Here is a 16,213-nt window from a genome sequence, read left to right as displayed (position 1 = left end):
TTACTTGTTTCTTTTATTTCCCTAACTGATTATCTGTGATTTTACAATACACTGATCATTTTACAAATCATGTCTAAGAATCTACAATCATTGATAAAAGTGATAAAAGGTAAAAGTTCTTTTATATAATAATGTTTTAGTCATGTTTTCCTTTCTTTCTTTTCTTTCTTTCTTTCTTTCTTTCTTTCTTTCTTTCTTTCTTTCTTTCTTTCTTTCTTTCTTTTTCTTTCTTTCTTTCTTTCTTCTTTCTTTCCTTCTTTCTTTCTTCCTTCCTCCCTCCCTCCCTTCCTTCTTTTCTTTCTTTCTTTTTCTTTCTTTCCTTCCTTCTTTCTTCCTTCCTCCCTCCCTCCCTCCCTTCCTTCTTTTCTTTCTTTTTCTTTCTTTCTTTCTTTCTTTCTTTCTTTCTTTCTTTCTTTCTTTCTTTCTTTCTTTCTTTCTTTCTTTCTTTCTTCTTTCTTTCTTTCTTTTAGTTTTATGTGTTATCTAGCTATCTAACTTTGGGATATCAAGCATATTAGGCTTTTAGTCTTAAAAGTAATTGAAGGAATTTATTTTTGCCAACAACAACAACAAAAAAGCTTTTGGTCCAATTTACTCATTTTGCATAATTTTATTGAAAAGCTGCTCTCCAATTCTGCCAATCTCAATCACTTTCGTCAAAAGCATCTGGTGTAACAGCTGTCAAAGTCTGTCTTTTGCTTGCCTCCTTCCTCTCCTCCTCAACCCCTCTGTTTCTACCATATCCCCTGCTCATCATGTCTCAATTTCTTTATCTTTTATCCTAAAATGACTCTTCTAAAACACTCCTGAGTACTATTCCTACTTGAATCAGATTGGTGTTTTTTCCTTCATTATATGATTCAATCACCAGTGTTAAAGAAAGTGATGGCCTACCACATAAAATGATTATCTATGTATGTGTGTATTATATATACATATATATATAGTATATTTATATAAAGTATGTGTAATATATTTTTTTATTTTTATACATACTTTATATAAACATAATAAAAATATAAAATCAAGTGCAGGTTAATCAATTAATGTCACCTCATATCTTAGAAAGGTATCTCACAGAATTTTGACTGTGTTCCATATTCTTTATCATTTTCAACTCCCCATTTTGTCATTTTTCCCCATTTTGCAACTTAATATTTAAGATATTAAGAGGGGTTATGTGAGTTGGACATAGTAGATATTCCTTTTATTTCAAGGATTTTAAGTACTATTTGCAGACACTTAAAAATATCTATATACTAGAAATATTAAAATTATATATATTTCTGTGTTCATATATAATCTTATTTTGATTTTCTATATATATACCTCGATTGGCACTTTCCTCATCTCACTGTGTTCTAGCATTCATAGAAATTCAACTAACAAATACACTGCTTTTAGAGAAAAAAGCTTTGTTTTGAATCTTCTATATTTTGTTTCTTATCAGCTAAGTTATTCTTATTGGTCTTTAGCATCTTTTGCCTACAGCCACTGAATAAAATGTATGTAGCTGCTAATCCAAAAATACGATGGCTAAATTTGTGCCTTTAATACCAAAGATATTTGATTCCTTTCTATTACTCCTCTTTAGCCTGCCAAGTCAGTAATGTGTGCATAAACTGAATCCTGTTGGTTTTGTCAGTGGTTAACTATTTAGGTTTCAAATAATTCAGCAAAGTTCTTACATACAGTGATATCAAATGATGTGGCTGATGCAGCAATAACTGAGTGTGTCTCTGTGTTTACATTGGCAGAGAATTTCTTTCTTACATGACAGGATTGATATTTATTAGTTCTTCTAATTATCGGTAGAAAACATTACTGACATGGTATAGCAAGTCTAACACTTATCATGAGCATGTGAAAATGAAGGCATGCAGAGGTTACAACTTACAACAGATAGAGCTTGACAAGAAATGCTAGAATGCTGAAAGTCAGCCGAAAACATGTTAAAACTTCCACAGATACAATACTCTTAACAAAAGCACTGCCTGCAAATGCAGCAAATAATTAGCAGCTGGCGTTTCAAAAGGCAGGAGCCAGGCAGCAGGGCTCTGGAGGACACCAGCAGACAGCCCATAGGTAGTTCTATTTTATCAGGTTAATTGACAAAATTGTTTTTAATTAAATTAATTAAAGATGGGTTGGTTTCCCCCCAAGGTGTGTCTGTAAAAGGATTGGATATGCTATTGAAGACAGTTACTTGAGCTCATGTTCATGTTTAGTGAAGTTAAATTCCTGTCTTCAATAGCTGGATTTGGAAAGAAAACATAAATCTGGGGGTGTTTGTTGCTGTTTTCTTCTTTTTTGTGTTTATCATGACAACCTACTCCAGTCTGTTTTGGGGCTAGGGCACGTTTCTAGATAAGGCTGAAAAGTAAAATTGACATGTTAACACATATGGATATGTTACATGTGTCAATTAAAGTAGGTCTATGCCCCGTGCAGGTCTGATGTGCATGAATTGGACTAACCATGGGCAGTCCTGAAGGACCATGCTATGATTTTATATTTGTAATACTGCACAGGTGACTTCTTGAAACAGTCACCTAGGTAGTTTAGTCACCTCTAGTCACCTAGAGCCAAATATCACGCAGGATGCCTTTACTCTATACACCATATGCAAGCAGAGGTAAAATGATGTGATATGCAGAAGGTAGAATGATGAACAAAAGTTGGTGTCCTCTCTGCTTTCAAGACTCCATTGCCTAGAGGAAACCATCCTCAATATATTTCTGTCACCATCTTGCATGTATTACCATTATGTAAAATATGCTTGAAAAAGAAACCTTCTTGTTAGCAGTAGTGATGGAAATGGGATTTTCAAGGAAATGATGATATATTTGAAGCTCTTAAAATGCATTCTTAGTAACTATTGGTTTTATGCTATGTTACTATTGTCATTTTCAATTATCAGTTTATTGGGGGTGGTTCACAAATATTGTACTATGAAGCCCAGAAGTTGGAATCAAGAGGAGGCCAATGGTTGCAGGACAGAAGGAGGAAAGAGTTGAGAAAGTACTAAAAGTAGTTCATGGTCTGGAAGAATTCCAGAGGGTAAGCAGGTTTTCTTTATTGGCTTTTTACTCAATGTCCAATCTAGCTTACCTGTGTTGGCTTGTATTGGAGATATATATTTATCTCCAAATTTTCCCCTATAGTCACCATGCTGTACATCAAATCCCCAGACCTTATTAATCTTATTAAGAATGATTTACTAATCTTGCCCAATTCAAAACATGTCTATCATGGCATCACAAACTATAAACCAATACAGTGGAGCAACTCCAATGGGTTAAAGCAGGTATACAGAGCCAGAGATCTAACCATTATGCTTCTAATGTGCTTTCCCAAGTTATCCCCTGGGCTCTGCTGAACACAGATGGGAAATCATTGGCTTAAATCTGGAATAAGATTGCAGAACCTACCTTTTCCAAACTCTCCACACCTTGTGTATCACGATTCACCATGTTACATGTAATCCACCTTCTTTTGTTCTGATACATGGTCTCTGCGTCTCCCTCACACGTAACCATTGGCAGTATTAACACATTTCTGCCTTATATGCTATTTGCTTGGTTCTGATGTTGTCTTCTGAATCACACCACTTTCTGATTTTTTAAAAGATTTTTTAAGATTTTTTTATTTTTTAAAGATTTTATTTATGTATGTATTTTAGAGAGAGAGAGAGCACAAGTGAGAGTGAGGAGGGGTGGGGGGGAGGGAGAAATCTGAAGCAGACTCTGCACGGAGCGGGGAGCCTGATGTGTTGCTTGATCTCACCACCTGGAGATGACGACCTGAGCTGAAACCAAGAGTCCGATGCTTAACCGACTGAGCCACCGAGGCACCCCACCAGGTGAACTCTTTATTCTTCTTTTTCTAATGCATAAGTTCTATTTCTGCATTTGCTACTCATACAAAATAATGATCAGCACTAATAGAATGTAGAAGATGTCACATTGTTTTTTCATTAACTAAAGAGAATTACATGCCTTTCCTGAAATCAGGTTATAATTTGAATATTTAATTTTTACTTAGAAATATTTGCCACGAGGGACGCCTGGGTGGTTCAGCTGGTTAAGCATCAGATTCTTGATTTCAGCTCAGGTCATGACCTCAGGGTTGTGAGATGGAGCCCCTTGTTGGGCTCTGCAATGGGCCTGGAGCCTACTTAAGATTTTCTCTGTCTCCCTCTTCCTCTGCCTCTCCTCTCTCTCTCTCTCTTCTCCTTTCTCTCTCTCTCTCTCTCTCTCTCTCTCTCTATATATATATATATATATATAGCTTTATAAGAATACACTTTAAAATCACTACATGTGATTTTAGAAAATGTCTTTTTCTTATGAAGTGATAGAAATGGTGTGTGCTGTAATGGCTAGAAGACATGAAGAGCAGAGATAGTATCTAAAACACTTTTGTCTTTCTTACATATTCACACTCTTTTTCTGCTAGACATAATGTGGTTGAGAACAAAGCAAAATGCTAGGAAACCTTAAGATTGTCTTCAATAAATTAAAAAATAAATTTGAAGAGTGTCTGTGGAGCACTTACCATATGCTAGGGAAATACCAGCTAAAAAATAACCTGTCTTTGAGTGCTTTGAGTTTAGTCAATAAACAATAACAAAAATGGCAAATTATATATTATATTAGATATTTAACAGAGTTTTGGAAAAAATAAGATGTAGTATATGGAATAAGGAGTGCTTGTAGTAGGGAGCCAATTGCTGTGTTGAATAGGGTGATTATGGTAGCACAGATGGAGACTGAAAAGGTATGTTATTAGATTGTAATTTTCATACTGTATATCTCTACAAAAAGCATAAAAAGATAGAACATGTAAAATATTCTCTAGTTCAACATTAACAAAACTATTAGGCATTTCCTTAGGTTTTAGAATATCATATTTAAGATGCCACTTGGTTTTAGAGGAGTTTTCTAAATGATGTTTCTTGTTTATTTAACTATCTACCATCTATCTATTTTAAAGCTGGAGGAAATTCAAATACAGCTTCTCTTTACAAATGGAATATATTCAGCTCCCTGCTCAAAACAATATTTTTTAACTAAAACATAAATAGTCAGCCAATGCAACCATCTGTCTACATAGAAAAGCCTGTATTGGTCAAAAGAGCATTCCCTAAATAAAGACTTTAAAGCCTAAAACAAAATACTTCAATCCAGGAAAGAAATAATAGCTCAGATCTTACTTTATCTTTTTTTTTTTTTTTTTTTACCCCTGTAAGACAGATAACCCTAGTTTATTGTTTTTCTTTTTGGAATCATCTTTCTATACATACTGTCAAATTCAGGCACTGGATTGCCTTATAAATATTAATTTATAGTTAATTAGTCTTTTTATTTGAAAGACTGCTATAAATGTCTGGTCCATCAAAGCATGCATACTAATTATAAGTAAATGCACCTTTACAATCTTCATAGGGAAATGATAGTTTAATCTTAGGACTGTCACTTCTTATTGGGATGGATGATGCCTGGCAGCTCTATGTCAAAATGAGTTATCAGAAGGGAATACTTCAAAGGCTCTTAGGTTCTTAATTGACAAAACAATAAAACAGAGAGACAATACAGTCAATGAATAGCCCCATTTATATGGTGTTTCCAACACCTCATTCTACATAGTTAGTAACTCTATACTTGAAAGAAGAAATCCTAAATTGTAGGCCAGGATTTAGGTTAAATCTCAGAAGTTCCTATGGGTCTATGCGAATGACAACTTGCTTATGTTTAAATTGTTTTAATTACCTTGTAGCTTAGATAAAACTAGTTTACTCACAATGCTTTTCACTTTTTTTCCTAGCTGTTCTTACGCTTCAAGAACATTTTAAAATATTTAGAAAAATATCCGATAAATAAAAGCAGCTACCTGCTCTATTGTGAATCAACATACCACTAGACACAGTTAGAGTGGAGATCTACTTTCCTTGAATTATCACTAGATTTTTGAAAGGTACAAAGCAAACCTCCGAAGGAAGATTAGGAAAAATAGTTTAGCCTATGAACGAATAATGTCTTTAGACATAAAGCTAACACTAGAATGTACTAGGCACTACAATAACTTTCATATGTACATTAATTAATTCAGTCCTCGCAGCAACATTGTAAGGACTGTCCTATTATTATTTTTAATTTTTGGATGATAAAATTGCTGCTTAGGAAGCTTATATGAATCATTGTAAATCATTATGAAATACGAAAGTAGAAGCTGCAGATTTCAGTGTAAGTCAGCTTGTGACAGGGACCCAGAGTCTTAAATACAGTGTGATGTTGATTCTTAATACTATGTATCTTTTTACAGAATTTCCAGATTTCTTTCTACTCAAAGAGCTCCCAAGTTCAGGAAATTCTTCAAATGAGAAGGAAGCTTTTTATGTGAACTATATAATCAGTAAGGGTGTTTGGAAATTGCATGAACTAAATCAATAACTACATGTACACATGCAACTGCAAACTGAAATTTCAAATTCACTCTCTGATATGTATCATGTGTGCCCCTTTAGTGCATTTCTGCCTCTCCTACCATGCTTCCTTTCACTCAGCTTGCTCCAGTCACACTGGGTTCCATATGCTTTCTGAGAAAGATCAGGCATGATTTTTACTTTAGGGTCTGAGCTGGAGATCTCGGCCGGCTTGTCTAGATCCTCTCTTCATGTTTCCATACCTTCCTCTGTGCCCTCTCAGTGGATTCCCTGCCCTCTGGTTTCTGGTGGGTTCATCCGATGCGCATTCCCAGGAGAGCATCAGGAAGAGGGAGGGGGGAGGTCCACATGCTTTTACCCTGGCTCCTTCCCTGTAGGATCACCACAGGTGGACTGAGTTCTTCAACCAAGGGCTTCCAGAGCTCCTGTGAGGCCATGGTCTTTCTCCTTGGTTTGCTTCCCTTAACTGCTCTCTCAGTCCCCCATTTTATTATTAGTCCTGCGTTCCAGCACTCTTCCTTGTGTCTTGTCCACACACTTGTAAATAGTACCTACATTCAAATTTTCACCAACCACCCATTTTGCATGAGCTATGTACTCTCTGCTGAAACTTTGACTGATGCAGGGCCTATGCACATATTATTATCTTTGACAGGAACACCTCTCTCCCAGATATCCTCATGGCTAATCATTCATTCTCTTCAAGTTGTTGTTCAAATGTCACTTTGTCAATGAGGTCTATCCTGATATTTTTATTTAAAATTACAACCTTTACCTCTATCCCAGCATGCAGATTCCCCCTTACCTAAATCTGTTGCTTTATAGCAATCATCACCTTGTAATAATCTACCTATTTTATATATTTATTACTCTTGCTGGCTTTGCTTACCATTAGCATATAGGAACCATGAGAGGAAGAATATTTGTCTCTCTAGTTAATTTATGTATCCCGAACTCTAGCAGAGTGTCTGGCACAAGAAAGTAATCAATAAATAATTGTTGAATGGATTTAAAAAGTTAATGCCGTAGAAATAAGTTTGACAAAGGAGGCAGCATGGTGTACTGCTAAGAACATCGTCTTTGAAATCAGATATATCTTCTTTCCAACCACAGCCCAGCCATTTGCTAGCTCTATGGAGTTAATTTAATCCCACTGAAATTCAATCTCCTTATCTCTAATATAGGCTAATAATACCTTGCTGAGCTGCTGTGAGGTTACAGGATGCCTGGTGTTCTATATCTATAAAAATCATTCTTCCACCACACTTTATTTAGTGGTGTTGTATTTTACCCATATCATATTAAATCTAAAGAGTTGGGTCACGTGATTAAAATACAAGTAGGATGACTAAAAAATGCTTATAACACTTTACTTTTTTTTTCACTCGGCTAGTCTCCTCTCTCCTCTTCATGTTGTAGGGTTTTCACACATCACAGGAAGCATTTATTACCATACGAACTCCATTGCCAAAGGGTAAATATTCTAAGGCACATTTATTAGATTTCCCTCTGAAAAATGGGTAGAATATCTTCTATAAAAATGTCATATCATAGGAAAGACTGAGGGACCATGGATCTCCTAGTTTATTCAGTTTTCATGATAGTAAAGAAGACAAAAGAATTAGGAATCGGATAAAAATAAAAATACAAAAACTAACTTGTTTTGATAAAATCAAGTAAAAATTTACTGAGGCTCTTAGCTCACTAATGTTTTCCCTGTTTTAACTATTAGTTTCTGGGATGCAAATTCAAATACCACTCTTTCCAAATGATTAGAAACTTTGTCTTACATAATGATAATTGACTTCCCCAATTCATGCAATCAGGCTTGAGTTTGCATGGACAACTATTATTTTGTTGTTCTTATTCAAATGTATCCCCAGACAGCCTACAACACTTTTGTGAACCAGGCAAATCTACATCAGATAGATATCTCCACTCTGGTGCCTATAAGCACCTTAAACTGAAAACATCCCAAATTGAATGCATTTTTTTCTCCCACAAATCTACTCATCCTTCCTTACTGTTTAACTGAAATGCTTAAATATTCAAACGATTGCTAAAACCAAAAATCTAAGAGTCATCCCGGTCTCCTCTTTTGCTAGCTAATCTGCACTGATTCATACATCCATCAACAAATATTTATTGAGCATCTCCTAGACCCTATGATACCAAAATATTCTTCCTCAGGAAGCTCATATTGTAGTGAAGTAAAGAGCTCGCAGACATGTGAGTCAATCTATAAGGAAGACAATTTCAGATTGTAGTAACTCCAAAGAAGAAAATAAGAATGCTGTGATAGAGTGTGAATGGAAGGAGGTGAGGAATCACAGAGGAAAGGTCTCTCTGAGAAAATGTCATCTAAGATGAAATGATCGTGGGCGCCTGGGTGGCTCAGATGGTTGAGCATCTGCCTTAGCCTCAGGTCATGATCCCAAAGTTGTGGGATCGAGCCCCGCATTGGGCTCCCTGCTCGGAAGGGGGCCTGCTTCTTCCCCTCCCTCTCCCACTCCCCCTGCTTGTGCTTTTTCGCTCTCTCTGTTAAATAAATAAATAAAATCTTAAAAAAAACCCAAAAAAACAAAAGATGAAATGATCGTTGTCAGGTGAAGTCAACCATGAAAAGATCAGGGAAAAGGGATTATTCCAGGAAGATGAAAGAGCGCTCGAATGTATATATATGCATGTCTGGGCACATTCACAGGACAGAAAGAAAATCTGTATTGATGGATCACCGTGAGTGATGGAGAACATAGTAGATGAACATGATATATTAGTAAGGACAAGATGAACTAAAGATTTTGTCATTATGTCAAGATTTTGATTTTTATTCCCAGTATGAGGATAAAACATTGAGAGAGCCAGTGCCTTACTAAACGCATACAAATCTCTTCATATATCTTTTTTTTTTTTAAGATTTTATTTATTTATTTTACAAAGAGAGAGACAGCGAGAGAGGGAACACAAGCAGGGGGAGTGGAAGAGGGAGAGGCAGGCTTCCCGAGGAGCAGGGAGCCTGATGCGGGGCTCGATCCCAGGACCCTGGTATCATGACCTGAGCCAAAGGCAGACACTTACGACTGAGCCACCCAGGCGCCCCCTCTTCATATGTCTTGAAACTATTATCCTCTTACTTCAACTCATGGCTAGCTGATCCTTCAGTTTAGGCCATGATTAATTCAGTCATTAATTGAATGAATTAATCTATTAATTGTCCTTTATCCATACCCCCTCCAGTCTTTATACCTTCTAAATCTAGACCCCACTGTAAAACCAGATTTATTCATTTATTCAGACTTTATTTTTTAAGAATAGTTTTAGGTTCATAGAAAAACTGAGAGGCAGTTACAAAGATTTCCTATGTCCCTAGAGAAAAATACCTGGGGGTCAGGCTTGGTGCTATGTTTGTTTGTTTGTTTAGTAGACTTCAATTCTCATATACTTCCTGCTTCTACACAGGCATAGTTTCCCCCACTATTGGCATTCCCTAGCACAGTGGTCTATTTGTTATAGTGGACCTATATGGACACATCGCCATCACCCAGAGTCCATAATTTACATTAAGTTTTCCTCTTGGTGTTGTATATTCCATGGATTTGCACACATATATGATGGCATGTATCCACCACTATAGTATCACACAGAGTATTTACACTACCCTAAAAATCCTGTGTGCTCTACCCATTTATCCCCCTCTCCCCTGCCCCCACCCTGACCCCTGGCAACCACTGATGATTTTACTGTCTCCATAGATTTGTCTTTTTCAGAATGTCATCTAGTTAGAATCATACACTATGTAGTCTTTTAAGATTGACTTGTTTCACTTAGAGATATGCATTAAGTTTCCTCTATGGCTTTGCATGACTTGATAGTTATTCCTTCTTAGCACTGAATAATATTCCACAGTCTTCATGTGTTACAGTTTCTAAATGCATTTACCTACTGAAACACATCTTGCTTGCTTCCAAGTTTTGGCAATAATGAATAAAGCTCCTATAAATATCTGCATGCAGGTTTTTGAGTGGACATAAGTTTTCATCTCCTTTGAATCTCCTCAAGGAGCACAATTGCTGGATCACCATGAAGGTACAATCCAGGTTCTTCAACAAATATAAAAAGAGGGACGCCTGGGTAGCTCAGTCAGTTAAGTGTCTGCCTTCGGCTCAGGTCATGATCCCAGGGTCCTGGGATCCAGTCCTGCATCAGGCTCCCTGCTCAGCAGGGTGTCTGCATCTCCCTCTGCCTGCTGCTCTCTCTCTCTGACAAATAAATAAAATCTTTAAAAAAAAAACAAATATAAAAAGATCTTTTCTGTTATAATGTCTTTCCCCAGACTCACCATCTCTCCTATGTACTCTTTATGTTCTAGACTTACTGAACTATTTTTAGTTCACAAATAAGCCCTGCATCTATTCCTGGAAATTTGCATGTGTCATTTCTTTGCCTTGACTGTTTTTAACCAGTTTTTCTGGCTAATTCTTACACAATTTTTGGATTTGGGTGTATTTTCCTTCCTTTATTTTTTTCTATAACCTCCACCCCCCCCCCCCACATTCCCAGAGCTGGTTAGTTGGTCTAGTTTGTCTTTTTCCCATAATGACACTTTATTTATCCCAATCATAGTAGAATCACATTGTGTGATATAATTGTTTCTTGTCATTTTTACCCTAAGCACCTTGAGGAAGGATTGAATTATTTTCATTAGGGTATTCATAAGGCTTAACATAGTACCTGGTATGTAGTAGATGCCAATTAACATCCACTGTGTCACATTAAGTTGATGTTTGTGTGTCCATCTACCCCGCCAAAAAAAAATGGAGACAAGCAGGGTGAGAATAAAATTATATTTTGGTAATCTCCCATATATAGTCTCACCTGACTTTTTTTGGTTTGTATGCATTGATATCAAATTTATGGTGAAATATTCAGGAAAAATGGGATATAAATGTAAATTTCAAATTTGATAAATATTGAAGGATCTCAATAAGGAATAATCACTGAAAAATATTTTCATGAATATAATTCCAAGCAATATGTTTTTATTGGTTTTAGTGAATAAGATTAATGAATGTGTGTATGTAATTTGTCATTTGGCTATACCATTACTTTTTTAATTTCAATTTCAATTAATTTGAAATAGCTTTAGATGTATAGAAATATTACCCACATCCATTTTCCCTATTATTAACATCTTACATTAGTATGATAGACTTGATACAATTCAAGGACCAATACTGACTCATTATTATTAACTGAAGTTGATGATTTATTCAGATTTTTGTTTAGCTTTTCCCTAAAATCATTTTTCTGTACCAAGATCCCATCCAAGACACCACAGAGCATTTAGACATCATGTCTCAAAGTTAAGACTCTGTTGACTGTGTGAGTTTCTCAAACTTTTTTTGTTTTTGATGACATTGATAGTTTTAGGAGTACTGGTCAAGTGTTTCATAGAATATTCCTTCACTGGGACTTACCTGATGGTTTTCTCAAAGTTAAACTGGTTATAGATTTTGAGAAGGAAGATCCCATAGGAAAAATGCCATTCTCATCACATCAAGGATACATATCAACATGGTTCATCATCATTGAATTTGGCATTGATCACCTGGCTGAGTTAATGTTTGTCAGATTTCTCCACTGTAATGTTAATTCCCCCACCACTGTCCATATTGTCTTTGAAAGGAAGTCAGTACAGTGTACTGTACTGTACAGTAGCCACTTACAGAGTGGGGTGTTAAGATCCACTCCTTCAGAGTGGGGTATCTACATAAATATTTGGAATTCTTATACATCAGAGATTTCTCTATCAAAATTACTTTTAAAAATATTGTTTAAGGGATGCCTGGGTGGATTCAGTCAGTTAAACATCTGTCTTTGGCTTGGGTCATGACCCTGGGGTCCTAGGATGGAGCCCTCGTGTCGGGCTTCCCGCTCAGGAGCCTAGTTCTCCCTCTGCCACTCTCCCTGCTTGTGCTCTCTCTCTCTTTCTGTCAAATAAATAAATAAAATCTTTAAAAAAAAACCCAAAAATATAGTTTAATATATTTTTGTTTTCTGATCTACTTCAATAAAATTTTTACAAACTACATGAGTATAGGTGTTTATCTTTGCCATTCTTGGCCTCAGAGAATTAAATCTTAACACATAGTGAAGAGAAGGTACATATTTTTGTTTGTCAATTTTAATTATGAGATATAAGACTAAGATGCAATGTACCTGTCATAGTCTCTTTTTTCTTTCTTTCTTTCTTTCTCTTTCTTTCTTTCTCTCCTTTCTTTCTTTCTTTCTTTCTTTCTTTCTTTCTTTCTTTCTTTCTTTCTTTCTTTCTTTCTTTCTTTCCTTTTTTCTTTCTTTCTTTCTTTTTCTTTCTCTCTTTCTTTCTTTCTTTTTTTCTTCTTTCTGGCTAATTGTTAGGTATTTTCTGATGGGTGAAAAGATGGACTTATTTATTCATTGTTTTCCCTACCCCCATCCCCTGCCAGCACACACATTCACACATTATAACTGCATATCCAGAGCCAGCTGTAGACCAGCTAGGAAGTACTGAAGTTTGTCAGATTAGTACACATCTACTTCTTTTGTCATTATTTCATTGCCCCTACTCTAACAGCCCCGCTCTTCTCTACATACATTTCTAAGACTCTTCTGCATACAATATTTCCCTAAAAGAACTCCTGTAAGATTTTTTTTAACATACTGCTCTGTCCACTCTGTTTTTTTGTTTTTTTAGTAAATGAATTTAATTCATTAACAGTAAAATATTCTTTGGCACTTTTAAGAAATATGATGTCATGTAATAAATAGAGCTATGGAATAAGTTTCAGACAGAAGAGGGAGCCATAGAATCAAATGATAGAGTGTAAGGTATTAATTTTGAGATCTGATATGTAATTGACTTGATATCCAACAAGATGGTTTTGAATTATAACCTGAGAAGAGTTAAGGTTGACTCTGATTGAGAGTGAAGAGAGAAGCAGTGGAGACAGAAAAGATAAAAAAAATAAGTCAGTGTTTACAAACCAAATAACTCTTAACTATGTCATATTGTAAAGTAGCTTAGCAAAGTTAGGACCAGTGGATGGAGACCTGTAAAAAAGAATCTTGCTTAGCACTTGGAGAAGGAACAAAAGTAAATAAAGTGCACCTGAGCAAATATTTAGATAAACAAAACTGGTGAAACAAAATAAGAGATACAAGTTTTCTTTTTTTTTTTTAAGATTTTATTTATTTATTTGAGAGGGAGAGGGAGACTATAGAGGGAGAGTCAGAAGCAGACTTCCTACTGAGTGGAGAGCCCTAGGTAGGGCTCAATCCCAGGACCCTGAGATCATGACCCAAGCTGAAGTCAGCTGCTTAACCCACTGAGCCACTCCAAGATACAAGTTTCTTAATTTAGGTCAGAGCTTCTTTTACTTTTTTGTAGGTTGGCATTTTGTTTGTTGCACTTTAGAGTCATTAATCTAACTAATGGATTTGTTTCCCATTAGGAAGATGTTTGAGTTTGATGATGAATAGTCTGCCAACTCAATGCAGTACATTTAAATTTTAAAAAATATTTAAAATTTAAAAAATAATAATAATTAGTAAATAAATAAATAAATGTTGTGTGTTTAGCTTGGTTAAACATAGGCAACAATTCTTTCAGTTAATCTAGCCTCTGGATTATGCTACTTTCTAAAGATACATCCAACTAGGCATCTAAATTTGTTTAAATTTAAATGTACCTTGGACACCCAGAGAATCCATGCATCTTCATAAAAAGGACCACTGGTAAAATAATATGAATGTCTGGGGGGAGGGGAGAGACAGTGTTCTGAATTCATATTTTGGAACTGTTGGTTTAGAAAGAGTTCACAGGTTTGTTTTGTTTTGTTTCAAGACTTCTGTGAGAATTTAACATGTTAAGAAGCATTGTGAATTTTTAGGAGAGAGATGTAAAATGCAGTTTTTCCCATGTTTATTTGGCCAAAAGGTGAAAAAAATTTGTATTTCACTTATTAACACCTAAAACCAGTTCATCTAACTTTCTCATTTTACACATGATGAAAAATGAAGTTAAATTCTAATTCATTCATAATTCTGTCTTAGGAACACATCTTGTTGGCAAGCAGAGGTCCTTTATTCCCTTTATATAGCAGTGAACCAGATAGGTCTGCTTCTTGCCTGCCCAGAGCCTACTGTAGTCAAGAACTACAGAGGGCTCATTATAACACGTTTCCTTACATGGATAGCAACTTAGAAGCCTAACATAAGTTAAATAGCATTGCTTGACTTTTAAGTATAATTGACCCTAAAATATCATGTTGCAATAAAAAAAGTGTTTATTTGTCCTGTGGTTGAGAATGGGCATGCACTTAGAAACACTTTAATAGTTCTGTATTGGAATTAGTTTTATTATAAATACATTTTTAAAGGCTAAAATAGAATTTTAAGATCATTTGTAGAAAATAGCTTATGTTCCTTTTTTTCATTTTTCTTCCTTCCAATATGAACAAATATCATAGAAATAAAATAAAACAAAATATAAAAAATAAATAAAAGAGAATCAGGACATTTTGCAGATGTAACTATGTAAGTGACTAAATCAGCATACTTCTATTTGTTTGATGTAGCAGACAATTACATTATTACACTTCATAGGATAAACCTAGTTAACAAATCATGCACATTGTTCCCTTATTTCTATTCAGAGGATCACACAGTTAGACCATATTCTTTGATAAGTATTTCCATTTGCAGACTCAGAAATCAGAATTGTATTTCTCTTCTGTTAATTTCTCTCTCCTCCCTAATGCTATTTAGATTAATAAGATAAACACCATTCTAAGTCATTTGTACTTGGCCAAGGTAAAGTACGTGGAATGAAATTTTATTCTTTCCATCCAATAGAAGTTGTTTCTGCAAAGAGAAAAAAAAAAGAGTAAAATGTGGAAAATAGAGGAAAAAGACATCTTAAGATGCTTTTCTGATTTATATTGTTTTTATATTCACTTTATTCTAACGTACTAGAAAAAACAAATGTTTGTTATGTCTCATATCCTAAACTCTATCTTATTTTGCAAATATTCTGAATGTCTTCTCCATTTATGTGGTTATCGTTTGCATAGTAATTTTATTTTTAAACCTGAAGTCCTACACTATTTCTTTTTCTGTTTGAGTAGGCCATGTAATGTTTTTATTTATTTATACACTCATTTGTTTAGGGTGTTTTTCAAGCTTAGTCTTAATCTTGTAACTGATGAAGCTTACTTTCAATGCAGTAAAATTGTTCTGAATATTTCATCTATAACTTTCAGTCATTCCTTGGCTGCCAAATAGAAGACAATAAATAAAATGTATGGAAATATCAATTACCCATAAATTCCATTATTGTGGTGGGGGTGAAATGGACTGATGAAAAGACACTGAGTCTAGTGTAAAGGAGCTTGGATTTGAATAAAACTGAGTTTGGTTACCGGCTCTATCACTTAATTCCTGCATTCTGCCTTTGACAAGGTAATCCTTAACTTCAGTTCAAAATATGTAAAATAAGGATCGACAGCTTTTGTAACAATAAATTTAGTAATATATGTATATTTATATATAAATATATAAAATATATAAATATATTTTAAATATATTTTAAATATATTTAAGAATAAGAATATATTATTCCAATTTGAGATAATATCCAAAATATTAACCTCTGTGTTTTTCTCTTCACTTTGGCCTCACTTTGTTTTCCCAAATGGTATTTAATATACTTCCTTTTTAAAATATATTTAA

The sequence above is a fragment of the Eumetopias jubatus genome, unplaced genomic scaffold, assembly GCF_037043125.1.
Source record: "Eumetopias jubatus isolate StellerSeaLion01/CBP00866 unplaced genomic scaffold, mEumJub1_p1.0 scaffold_2, whole genome shotgun sequence".
Classification (NCBI taxonomy): domain Eukaryota; kingdom Metazoa; phylum Chordata; class Mammalia; order Carnivora; family Otariidae; genus Eumetopias; species Eumetopias jubatus.
This window is presented reverse-complemented; position numbering follows the sequence as displayed.